We start from the raw sequence: 12,088 nt of genomic DNA on the forward strand, positions 1-12,088 counted from the left end.
ACATAACTTAACAAGTACAGTCACAATACATTGTTATTTTATGTAGTGTTTGGTCAAGTGCTGTAAGTAAATGAAAATGTTTTCACTCCACTGTAGACCAGTCTAACTGCTAAGAGATGTTAGTGCACGTGCTGGTGGACGACGACAACAGACGATAATACTTCAGACAGTCACAGTAAATAAAAGCTTATCCAACATCTTTGTGATCAACTACAGGCCGACCTTCAGGTTGTGTACTTGAAAAAACAACAAAATTACGGCGGTTTTTTTTATTTAAACAGCAATTTATAAATTAAAATTAAAGATTAAAGCATAGATTGAATCTTTGCCAGTGTGTGTGTGTATCTGTTTGTACTTGCAAGCGACACAGCTTGTTAAAATGCAAGTCGCTAACTGATAAATGTCAATATCATATACAATAAGTAATCTGATAATGACCGTTATTGTTGTCATCCCATTGTATAAGCAGCTGAACTCAGCGAACACTGAAGAAAAATTATCAGTTATCACTATTTTCACAAAATGTTTCAAACATAAGAGTTTGCTACGTACCCCGTCAACAACTGCTGCTTGCAGCCACACCAAAGCCATGATGATTATTACAGTTGTTCTTAGTTTCATGGTCATCACAACAGATAATGTCTTCTTTTGGAGAAGGACTAGAAATTTTAAACTAAGAGAAGATAAACAAAGCTTTGATTCGTTATCTCATATAACGACGGAGAACAACAAACAAAAGCATACAGATAATTGTTGACATAACGACTTAAGATGAACAATTCACTGATCAGATTGACGAAAGTATTGCACACTACCTTGATGTCTCCGTAAGTGTTGACGTGTCGTTATTAAAACAGACATTTCTAGTGCTCGTTATATACATGAAAACCGAGAGAGTGAGCAAGAGAGAGAAGGATATTTATTTTATTTTATTAATTTGCTTTCATACACAGAGATTTTAATATTTTGAACGAACCTTGGAAGCAGTTTAAGATAACACAGCGAGGCAAATCAATAAACATCACAAAATCGAAAATCTCTTGAGAGAATTAAGCCCCATATAAAAAGATATATCCTCTTACAATTTCTGTTAAACGAATGGCAGTCCCAAACAAGGTAATCTGTTTTTTACATTTCTTCTGATAGATCATTTTTTCGAAAATGTCTGTAAGGCTGTGACAGGTGTTGGTATAATCAAATTAAAGCAAATAAAATACTATTGATCATTTCATTTGAAAACGCATTGTGATTTGTCGTCCGCAGCGTATTTTATTGTAAAGACGAAATACGTTTTTCAATCTGTTTTCTTCTCGTTTTGTAACCTCCATTTAGTCTTTGTAAAGTGACCTGCACATCCTGTTTTTACTGAGTAGATGATGTACAGAGCGATAATACAATGTCTTTATGGACATGCGCAGATGATGTCAAGATGGTCAAGCTGTCCCTAACATCAACCTTACTATAATGATTCACTTAATACAAATATATTTGAATATGAAAAAAATGTGTCTGTGTGTGCGCAAGTGCGAGTGTTTCTGTGTGTGTGCTATGGAAAAGTTATGGAATGTTAAACATACAGCCAGTGGAGAGAAAACATTTCACTTCAGTCAGGACCAAGGACAACCAGACTAAGTTCTTCCCAATTCTACTCTAGGAAATAAAGAACCTGTACCGCATCATAATTAAGCGTAGGTATCTTACTAATCATGAAGTTCTATAGTTACAACGGTTGGTTTCGAACTCGTCGGTTAGTTCATACATTTGTACTTGAGTTTTTGTGTGTGTGTGAGAGAGAGAGAGAATCGTATGAGAGAGCACACACTGAACTTTAATGTTCTTAAGAGCCTGCATCGTCTACAAACATTATTACCTGGTGTCGTCTGTCGCTAAAATTAGATATTAATAATTACTTTGCAACCATACAGCAATTGAATGTAATTTAAATGGCCTGTACACTTAACATCAAACTCGCTTAAAAGAAAGAATAGTCTGCATACTTTTAGAACAATCAAAAAGGTTTTGAAAAGAGACTTCATTTTATACATGAACAATGGGCATAAGTCATAAATTGATTATTTTTCTTTGTAATTAGTTTTTCCAGACTTTTTACAAGCTTCGTTTTTAGCTATCAGAAAGCTACACTTTTTACTTGTTTGTTATGGGTTTTTTTTAAAGGTTTTTTTCTTTTCAAATACAGGTATTGGGCCAATTTGGTTCGACCTTCTTATGACAGACCAGAGTTATCTGTTTTTTTTTTCAAAAAAAATATTTGAAAAATAAGGATCAGACGCTTTTAAAACACCCACACACATAATTTACACCTATTTTATTTTTAAAGGACATTGGTTGATACAATAAACAAATAAAAGACAGAAACTAACTTTCAGTTTACTGATCAATCTTCAGTGGAACAATAATTACAGGTTGAGAAATTTTTAGGACAATCTACTCGGCATTTAACTGTTGTCGTGACAGCTTGTATCCCTGAAAAACGTTGAAATCTTCATCAATTCTAGCCCCCTTCAACAAAAGCAATAAAAAAAGAAAATGCAAAAATGATGTCACATAATGTCGAGATATTCTTGATAGTAACTATCCGCACAAGTCCGAGCATTGAGCTTTTTAAACACAACTTACACAACATATTGTTGATAAATTAGTTGAACCTTGTTACTCTGCTTCATGATTACAGGACTAGGAAAAGTTTTCTTCTTGTAAATTGTCTTGATTAATTAATCAAAAGGGTTAGGCAATGAATGATTCATGATTTCTTTAGCGTATGTGTGTGTGTGTGTGACCTCGTATACGTTTTAACGGGTTCCTATTACAACATATTATTTAGTATCATTAACTTTTAAAAAAGACAAACGTCTACATTGATGTTTTGTTACACATACAGGTATTTTTATTTAATACCACAATCGTTTGTAATACTACATATACACATTTGTACATACAACGTATAATTATGCATCGAGAGTTTTTATAGTCCGTTCTTAAAAATATATCACATCGGGTTCATACGATCCAGCGATAATGGTTGATGAAAATAGACAAAAAAAAGTAAAGTTGGATTAACTTTCAGCTTACTGATTGATAATCTCCTTTAAAAAGGCTATGCAGGCTGTAGACAATTCTGGACACCTCCAGGACCTGTCGAGCAGATTGTCCCCTTGTCCCTGCATCTCATACCCACATTAGGAATTCTCACGCATACCGAATTTGAGCAACACGATCGTGAGTTATGGACACATGAATGATGGTTTGGAGTGCACTAGAACAAAAACAAACATACAACAATGAAACATAACTTAACAAGTACAGTCACAATACATTGTTATTTTATGTAGTGTTTGGTCAAGTGCTGTAAGTAAATGAAAATGTTTTCACTCCACTGTAGACCAGTCTAACTGCTAAGAGATGTTAGTGCACGTGCTGGTGGACGACGACAACAGACGATAATACTTCAGACAGTCACAGTAAATAAAAGCTTATCCAACATCTTTGTGATCAACTACAGGCCGACCTTCAGGTTGTGTACTTGAAAAAACAACAAAATTACGGCGGTTTTTTTTATTAAACAGCAATTTATAAATTATAAATTAAAGATTAAAGCATAGATTGAATCTTTGCCAGTGTGTGTGTGTATCTGTTTGTACTTGCAAGCGACACAGCTTGTTAAAATGCAAGTCGCTAACTGATAAATGTCAATATCATATACAATAAGTAATCTGATAATGACCGTTATTGTTGTCATCCCATTGTATAAGCAGCTGAACTCAGCGAACACTGAAGAAAAATTATCAGTTATCACTATTTTCACAAAATGTTTCAAACATAAGAGTTTGCTACGTACCCCGTCAACAACTGCTGCTTGCAGCCACACCAAAGCCATGATGATTATTACAGTTGTTCTTAGTTTCATGGCCATCACAACAGATAATGTCTTCTTTTGGAGAAGGACTAGAAATTTTAAACTAAGAGAAGATAAACAAAGCTTTGATTCGTTATCTCATATAACGACGGAGAACAACAAACAAAAGCATACAGATAATTGTTGACATAACGACTTAAGATGAACAATTCACTGATCAGATTGACGAAAGTATTGCACACTACCTTGATGTCTCCGTAAGTGTTGACGTGTCGTTATTAAAACAGACATTTCTAGTGCTCGTTATATACATGAAAACCGAGAGAGTGAGCAAGAGAGAGAAGGATATTTATTTTATTTTATTAATTTGCTTTCATACACAGAGATTTTAATATTTTGAACGAACCTTGGAAGCAGTTTAAGATAACACAGCGAGGCAAATCAATAAACATCACAAAATCGAAAATCTCTTGAGAGAATTAAGCCCCATATAAAAAGATATATCCTCTTACAATTTTCTGTTAAACGAAATGGCAGTCCCAAACAAGGTAATCTGTTTTTTACATTTCTTCTGATAGATCATTTTTTCGAAAATGTCTGTAAGGCTGTGACAGGTGTTGGTATAATCAAATTAAAGCAAATAAAATACTATTGATCATTTCATTTGAAACGCATGTGATTTGTCGTCCGCAGCGTATTTTATTGTAAAGACGAAATACGTTTTTCAATCTGTTTTCTTCTCGTTTTGTAACCTCCATTTAGTCTTTGTAAAGTGACCTGCACATCCTGTTTTACTGAGTAGATGATGTACAGAGCGATAATACAATGTCTTTATGGACATGCGCAGATGATGTCAAGATGGTCAAGCTGTCCCTAACATCGACCTTACTATAATGATTCACTTAATACAAATATATTTGAATATGAAAAAAATGTGTCTGTGTGTGCTTAAGTGCGAGTGTTCGTGTATGTGTATGTGTATGTGTATGTGTATGTGTATGTGTATGTGTATGTGTATGTGTATGTGTATGTGTATGTGTATGTGTATGTGTATGTGTATGTGTATGTGTATGTGTATGTGTATGTGTATGTGTATGTGTATGTGTATGTGTATGTGTATGTGTATGTGTATGTGTATGTGTATGTGTATGTGTATGTGTATGTGCATGCGTATGTGTATGTGTATGTGTATGTGTATATGTATGTGTATGTGTATGTGTATGCTATGTAAAAGTTAAACACACACCCAGCGGAGAGAAATCATTTCACTTCAGTCAGGACCAAGGACAACCAGACTAAGTTCTTCCCAATTCTACTCTAGGAAATAAAGTACCTGTACCGCATCATAATTAAGCGTAGGTATCTTACTGATCATGAAGTTCTATAGTTACAACGGTTGGTTTCGAACTCGTCGGTTAGTTCATTCATTTGTACTTGAGTTAGTGTGTGTGTGTGAGAGAAAGAGAGAGAGAAAGAATTCGTATGAGAGAGAAAACCCTGATCTTTCGTGTTCTTAAGAGCCTGCAGCGTCTACAAACATTATTACCTGGTGTCGTCTGTCGCTAAAATTAGATATTAATAATTACTTTGCCATCATACAGCAATTGAATGTAATTAAAATGGCCTGTACACTTAACATCAAATTCGCTTAAAAGAAAGAATAGTCTGCATACTTTTACATCAATCAAAAAAGGTTTTGAAAAGAGACTTCATTTTATACATGAACAATGGGCATATGTCATAAATTGATTATTCCTTTCTAATTAGTTTTTCGAGACATTATACAAGCTTCGTCTTTAGCTATCAGAAAGCTGCACTTTTTACTTGTTTGTATTTGTTTTTTTAGAGGTTTTTTTTCTTTTCAACTCTAGGTATTCAGCCTATTTGGTTCAACCTTCTTATGAAAGACCAGAGTTATCTGATAATTTCAAAAAGAATATATGAAAAATAAGGATCAGACGCTTTTAAAATACCCACACACATAATTCACACCTATTTTATTTTAAAAGGACATTGGTGGATACAATATGCAAAGCAAAGATTGAAAGATTAACTTTCAGTTTACTGATCAATCTTCAGTACAACAATAATTACAGGTTGAAAATTTGTTACGACAATCCACTCGGCATTTAACCGTTATCGTTACAGCTTGTATCCCTGAAACACTTTGAAGGCCTTATAAATTCTAGCCCACTGCAACAAAAGCAAAAAAAAAAATACGAAAATGATGTAACATAATGTCGAGATGTTGTTGACAATAACTATCCGCACAAGTCCGAGAATTGAGCTTTTTAAACACAATTTACACAAACGTCTTCATTAATATTTTGCAACATATACGCGTATCTTCATTTAGTACCACAATCGTTTGTAATACTACATATACACATTTGTACATACATCGTATACTTATCCATCGAGAATTTTTACAGTCCGTTCTCTTTCTAAAATATATCATACCGTGTTCATACGATCCAGCGATAATAGTTGATTAAAATAGAGAAAACAAAAAGTAAAGGTGGATTAACTTTCAGCTTACTGATTGATAATTTCCTTTAAAAAGGCCATGCAGGCTGTAGACAATGCTGGACACCTTCAGGCTCTGTCCAGCAGATTGTCTCCTTGTCCCTGCATTTCGCACCCTCAAAAGGAACTACCACGCATAGCGAATTTGAGCAACACCCTTGTGAACCGATACACTCGTGGAGGTTCGGAGTGCACTGGAACAAAAAAAACCCCATAAATAACAACATAATTTTACAAGTATAGTGACAATGTTTTGTAATTTTGTGTAGTGTTTGGTCAAGTGCTATAAGTAAATGAAAATATTTTCACTCCCTTTAGACCAGTCTAACTGCTAAGAGATGTCAGTGCACGTGCTGGTGGGTGAAGACAACAGAAGCAAATACTTCAGACAGTGTCACAGTGTCACAGTAAATAAAAGCTTATCTAACATCCTGGTGATCACCACAGGCCAACCTTAAGGTCGTGTACTCTCTTCTGTCCTGTGCTGTCTCTTCACAGATGACTGTGTCTTGTATCACGAATCTATTCATATAATGAAGTATACCGTTGATATTACAAATCTCACGAAGAACAACGATGAGTCTGCGTATCACCAAGAGGTGGATCACCTGTTGTCATGGTGACGTGACAACTGTCGACATCTCAACATCTCTAAGGAAAAGTGATGGTGGTGGACTAGGCCAGGGTAAAACCTCTCAAAGAGGAGACAACAGGGCAGTTTCTGAAGTTTTGCAGTCAGGTATAGACACATCAAAGGCAGAACATTGCTGAGACATGTTGCTCTTTCAACGTCACTTGCCAAACAAATTATCTTTTCTTTTCCCATAGAAATCAAATGTAGTATTAATGCATAAAAGCTTTGTTTAAAAAAAAACAACATGAAGGCGGGTATTTTTTTAAAAAGAAATGTACAAATGTGATGAAAATTAAACTAAAGATTAAAACACAGAATGAAACTTTCCAGTGTTTGTGTGTGTTTGTTTGAGGGTTTGTGCGTATGTCTGTGTGTGTTTATGTGTGGTGACAAGTTGCAAACTGATTAAGAAGCAATATCATTTATAATCAGTGTTCTGCTTTTAACCGTTTCATGCTTAGTATTTAAAAGTCATCACATTGTGTATGATTGTTCAAAGCAGCTGAACTCACTGAATATTGAAAAGAAATTATCATTTATCACTATTTTCACAAAATGTTTCAAACATAATAGTTTGCTACGTACCCCGTCAACAACTGCTGCTTGCAGCCACACCAAAGCCATGATGATTATTACAGTTGTTCTTAGTTTCATGGCCATCACAACAGATAATGTCTTCTTTTGGAGTAGGACTGGAAATTTTAATCTAAGAGAAGACAAACAAAATGAAACAAAACGAGATTGACTTCTTAAAGATATTTTTCAGGATTTTTTTTGTCGTTGCTGCTGTGTGATTTAAAGGCAAAACATTTATCTGACTGTTTACACTGTCTATGTATGCCAATAAAGTTAAACCCTGTCTGCAATAGTGTAGACATTTCGCCAGACGATGAAGTCAAATGATACACTATCTGAATTTTAGTAGACACTTGAGGACGCAAGCAAATACCAGTTGCCATATGGTAGACATGTCACCAACAGATCAAAACAACATGTAAAGAAGAGTCTATTGTTTAATGTTACATTGGTAATTCAATATACTGGTAATAAAACTAATTAAAAGCAACTGTTCTCATCTAGTTATAAAAATAAATGTATATGCCGAAGTCTAATAGAATTATATAGATATATCTGTGTTTAATCTAAAGATTTATATTTGTTATATCCTGCAACGACAGAGAACAAGAAAGAAAAGCATACAGATAATTGATGACACACTGAGTTAAGTTAAACAATTCACTGATCAGATTGACGAAAGTATTACACACTACCTTAATGTCGCTTTAAGTGTTGAATTGTTATTATTGACATTTCTAGTGCTCGTTATATACCTGAAAACTGAGAGAGTGAGCAAGAGAGAGAAGGATACTCATTTTATTTTATTAATTTGCTTTCATACACAGAGAGTTTAATACTTTAAACAAACCTTGGATGCAGTTTAAGAAAACACAGCAAGGCCAATCCATAAATATCATGAAATTTTATACCTAAATGCAAAATATCACTATAGAATTAAACTCATTAAACTCATTATGGAAACATATATCCTCTTCCAATTTTCAGTTAAACGAGATGGCAGTCCCAAACAAAGCATTTCCTTTTAAAACTACTTTCGATAGAATATTTTTTATTTAGTGAAAATGTCCTTAAAGCTTGTTAGCCTCTGTGACAGGTGTTATTAAAATTAAAGTAAGGCAAATGAAAGATTGTTTAACATTGCATTTCAAACGCATGTAAATTGTCAACAACTTGTTTTCTTGTAAAGACCAAATAGTTTTTTAGTCTGTTTGCGTCTATTTTTTTAACCCCCGGTAATACTTATTCCGCGGTCGCAGCAGTAGCGAGTAAGTGCAGAAAAAAACCACGAGTTCCAAATTCTGTTCCGCCGTCCACTCTCCGCTTACCGTTTTTTCCTAACGTTATTCTCCTCTATCTTTTTCGTCACCTTTTTGACGTCACGTTGTTTTGACATCACAACTTACGTCATTTGCTCAAGGGCAAGCAACATCCAGCCCACTATCCTAGATCAGATCAAACACGGTTGTCGACCTTTCAGCCAGACCCCGTCTACTAAGTACTTATTCGATACACCTTAAATTAATTAATTTTACTATTTTAATTCATTTAATACAAATATATATGTAGATCACTAAAATGTTTGTGTGTGTGTGTGTGTGTGTTTTCGTATGTTTTATGGAAAAGTTTAACATTCAGCCAGAGGAGTAAAATGATTTCACTTCAGTCACGACCGAGGTGTGAAAAGACTAGGTATTTTACTGGTCATGAAGTTTGATAGTTACAACGGTTGGTTTCGTGCACTTGGGTTAGTTCTTACATGTGTACGTCAGTGAGTGTGTGTGTGTGAGAGAGAGAGACTACAGACACTTTTAAAACACCCACAGACATTACTCACACCTATTTTACTTTGCAAGGACATTGGTTGATACAATAAGCAAAGCAAAGACAGAAAGTAACTTTCTGTTTACTGATCAATCATATGTAGAACAATATTTATAGTTTCAGAATTTTGTAGACAATCCACTAGGCATTTAAGCGTTGTGTTGACAGCTTGTATCCCTGAAACACTTTGAAGTCCTCGTCAATTCAAGACCACTGCAACAACAACAATAAAAACAAACAAAAAAACAAAAATTAAATGATGTAACATAATGTCGAGTTGTTCCTGACAATAACTATACGCACGACTAGTGCAAGCAATAAACTTTTTCAACAAAATTTACACAACACATTGTTGATAACTTAGCTTAAACTTGTTGTTCTTATACAATGACTACAAGACTAGGAAAAGTTTTCTGCATAGCAACTAATATTAATTAATTAATCAGATGTTTTAGACAATGAATGATTCGTACTTTCTTTAGGGTATAAGAGAGAGCTCGTGTATGTTTTTAATGGATTTCTCACTATTGTCTATTGCTACATATTAATTAGTATCCATAACTTTTTAAAAAGACAAATGTCTACATTGATGTATAGCTACACGTACAGGTATCTTCAGTTAGTACCACAATCGTTTGTAATACTATATACACACCTTTGTACATACATCGTGTACTTTTGCATCGTGATTTTTTACAGTCCGTTCTCTTTTTTTTAAATATATCACATTGGGTTTATATGATACAGCGATATTGGTTGATGAAAATAGAAAAAAAAAGTGAAAGTGGATTAACTTTCAGCTTACTGATTGATAATCTCCTTTTACGTTACCCTGCAGGGTGTAGACAATTCCAAACACCTCCAGGCCCTTTAGAGCAGAGGTCCCCTTTGTCCTTGCATATCCTACCAAGATTAGGATCTATCACGCAGACCGAATTACTGCAACACGGTGCATCGAAATGGCCACACAAATTATCGTTTGGAGTGCACTAGAACAAAAACAAATATACAACAATTAAAAAATAACTGAACAAGTACAGTCACAATACATTGTTATTTTATGTAGTCTTTGGTTAAGTGCTATAAGTAAATGAAATATTTTCACTCCACTGTAATATGAAGTATGCCATCGTTACTATGGTATATAAATATAGTGAAGAACAACGATGAGTTTGCGTATAACCAAGAAGTGGATCACCTGTTGGCATGGTGACGCGAAAACCGTCGTCATCTAATCATCTATCTCAGCGAACACTGAAACGAAATTATCATTTATCACTATTTTCACAAAATGTTTCAAACATAAGAGTTTGCTACGTACCCCGTCAACAACTGCTGCTTGCAGCCACACCAAAGCCATGATGATTATTACAGTTGTTCTTAGTTTCATGGCCATCACAAGAGATAATGTCTTCTTTTGGAGCAGGACTGGATATTTTAATCTAAGAGAAGACAAAGAAAGTAAAACAAAAGGAGATTGAATTTTTGGAGAAACAGTTTGGAATGATGTTTTGTTTTTATTTTTGTCGCAGATACTGTGAGTGATTTACAGGCAAAACATTTATCTGACTGTTTAATGTAACATATACACTGTCTTTGTATACTAACAAAACTAAACCCTGTCTTCAAGGGGGACATGTGACCGGACAATGAAGTCAAAGTATCTACAGGGCTTCTGCTAAGGCTAAATTCTTTGGGGTCCCAGGGACCCCTTCTTCAGATTCTTAAGGGGTCCCTGTTCTTCGCCCAAATTTGAATGGGACCCCATTGACGAAAATTGAAGGGGTCATCCGAACTTTTAATGCGTACTGTACGCAATTTTTTGCGTAAGCAGAAGCCCTGATCTAACATCTGAATTTGAGTAAAAACTTGAAGATGCAAACAAACACAAGTTGCCATATGGTAGACATTTCACTAGCAGATCAAAACAACAGGTCAAGGAGTGCCTTGCTATAACAAGCTATTGTTGAATTTTACTAAGGAAAATTAATATACTAATGTTAAAACTATTAAAATACCACAGTTATCATCCAATCACAAAAATAAATGTATTTGCAGAAATCACATGAAATTATATTTCTGTGCATAATCTAAAGCTTTGATTGGTTATCTCCAACAACGACAGAAAGCATCAAAGAAAAGCATACAGATAATTGATGACACGACGAGTTAAGATGAACAATACACTGATAATATTCACTATTATATTACACACTACCTTGATGTCTCCGTAGGTGTTGACGTGTCGTTATTAAAACAGACATTTCCAGTGCTCGTTATATACATGAAAACTGAGAGAGTGAGCAAGAGAGAGAAGGATTCTCATTTCATTTTATTAATTTGCTTTCGTACACAGATATTTGAATATTTTGAACAAACCTTGAATGCAATTTAAGATAACACAGCGAGGCCAATCCATAAATATCAGGAAATTTTATACTTAAATAAATTGAAAAGTTCTCGACAACGGTAAACTCATTATGAAAACATATATCCTTTACAATTTTCTGTTAAACGAAATGCCAGTCTCTAACAAAGCAGTCTGTTTTTATTTCATTTTTTGTACAACTTTTCTGTGCAAATGTCTTTAAAGCTTATTACCCTCTGTATCAGGTGTTGATAAAATTAACTTAAGGAAACTAGAAGATTATTGA

At 34.4% G+C, this 12,088-nt stretch overlaps 1 long non-coding RNA gene across 2 annotated transcripts; it reads right to left on the minus strand.

Annotated features, from left to right (window-relative positions):
* Window positions 1-5,799: 5,799 nt before the first annotated feature.
* LOC112567836 lies at window positions 5,800-11,676 on the minus strand. 2 transcript variants are annotated; one of them, XR_003099912.1, is made up of 4 exons: window positions 11,653-11,676; window positions 10,756-10,876; window positions 6,414-6,594; window positions 5,800-6,067 (listed from the first exon to the last, which is right to left on the minus strand). It is a non-coding gene; the product is annotated as an uncharacterized LOC112567836 (long non-coding RNA). The 2 variants fall into 2 exon arrangements; XR_003099913.1 differs by having other exon boundaries at window positions 6,015-6,031.
* Window positions 11,677-12,088: the final 412 nt, after the last annotated feature.

Source organism: Pomacea canaliculata, linkage group LG7 (assembly GCF_003073045.1).
Source record: "Pomacea canaliculata isolate SZHN2017 linkage group LG7, ASM307304v1, whole genome shotgun sequence".
Classification (NCBI taxonomy): Eukaryota; Metazoa; Mollusca; class Gastropoda; order Architaenioglossa; family Ampullariidae; genus Pomacea; species Pomacea canaliculata.